General features: G+C 35.0%; 1 non-coding gene across 1 annotated transcript; it reads left to right on the top strand.

Moving 5' to 3' along the window:
- The first annotated feature begins 491 nt into the window (after positions 1-491).
- Positions 492-598, top strand: LOC130457666 (U6 spliceosomal RNA). Its single transcript, XR_008916958.1, has one exon. It is a non-coding gene; the product is annotated as a U6 spliceosomal RNA (small nuclear RNA).
- Positions 599-1,096: the final 498 nt, after the last annotated feature.

Genomic DNA, 1,096 nt, shown 5'->3' with positions numbered 1-1,096 from the left:
TTAAAATTTATGTATATAAAATTTTATGAACACAACTACAAAACACCTTTTCCCTCAAAAAAGAAAAATCTAAACAATTGGAAAAGCATTAATCGCTTATTTGTAGGCTGAACCCACATAATAATAATAATAATTTCTAATTAAATTAATTCATCTATTTAATGCTTTACCAATCTAGTACAAAATTATTTCAAAGAGCTAGAAAATATAATAGTAAGATTCAGCTGAAAGAACAGAAAGCTAGATATCAAAGGAATTGACAAAAAAAATTATAAATTAGATGCCTTACCTGTAATAGATCTCTATCTGTATTATACAGTGGCAACCATCAAAACAATCTGGTTCTAGCTGAAAAAGAGAGTAGTGGACACATGAAATAGATTAGGTACTCAATACATGGCAGTAAATAGCCATAATAACATCATGTTTCATAAACCTAAAGATCCAAACTTTTGAAAGAAGAACTCAGTGTTGAGCAAAAATTCTGGGAAGTGCTCACTTCAGCAGCACATATACTAAAATTGGAACAATGCAGAGAAGATTAGCATGATACCTGCACATGGATGACAAACAAATTCATGAAGCTTTTCATATTTTTAATCAAAGCAACTCTGAGGTACCACCTTACACGTAGCAGTTTGGCTAACATGACAGCAAAGGAAAGTAATGAATGTTGGAGGGGATGTGGCAAATTTGGGACATTAATGCATTGCTGGTGGAGTTGGAATTGATCCAACCATTCTGGAGGAGGGCAATTTGGAATTATGCCCAAAAGGCACTAAAAGATTGCCTACCCTTTGATCCAGCCATAGCACTGCTGTAGATAATAAGGAAAAAGACTTGTAAGAGAATATTCATAGCCATGCTCTTTGTGGTGGCAAAGAATTAGAAAATAAGGGGATGTCCTTCATTTGGGGTATGGCTGAACAAATTGTGGTATCTGTTGATGATGGAATACTATTGTGCTCAAAGAAACTAGAGGAATTTCATGTGAACTGGAATGACCTGCAAGAATTGATGCAGAGCGAAAGGAGCAGAACCAGGAGAACGTTGTACACAGAGGCTGATACTCTGTGGTACAATCGAATGTAATGGA

This window comes from Monodelphis domestica, chromosome 2 (assembly GCF_027887165.1).
Source record: "Monodelphis domestica isolate mMonDom1 chromosome 2, mMonDom1.pri, whole genome shotgun sequence".
In the NCBI taxonomy this organism is placed as follows: domain Eukaryota; kingdom Metazoa; phylum Chordata; class Mammalia; order Didelphimorphia; family Didelphidae; genus Monodelphis; species Monodelphis domestica.
Note: the sequence above shows the minus strand (reverse complement) of the source record. Positions and strands in the feature narration are given on the sequence as shown.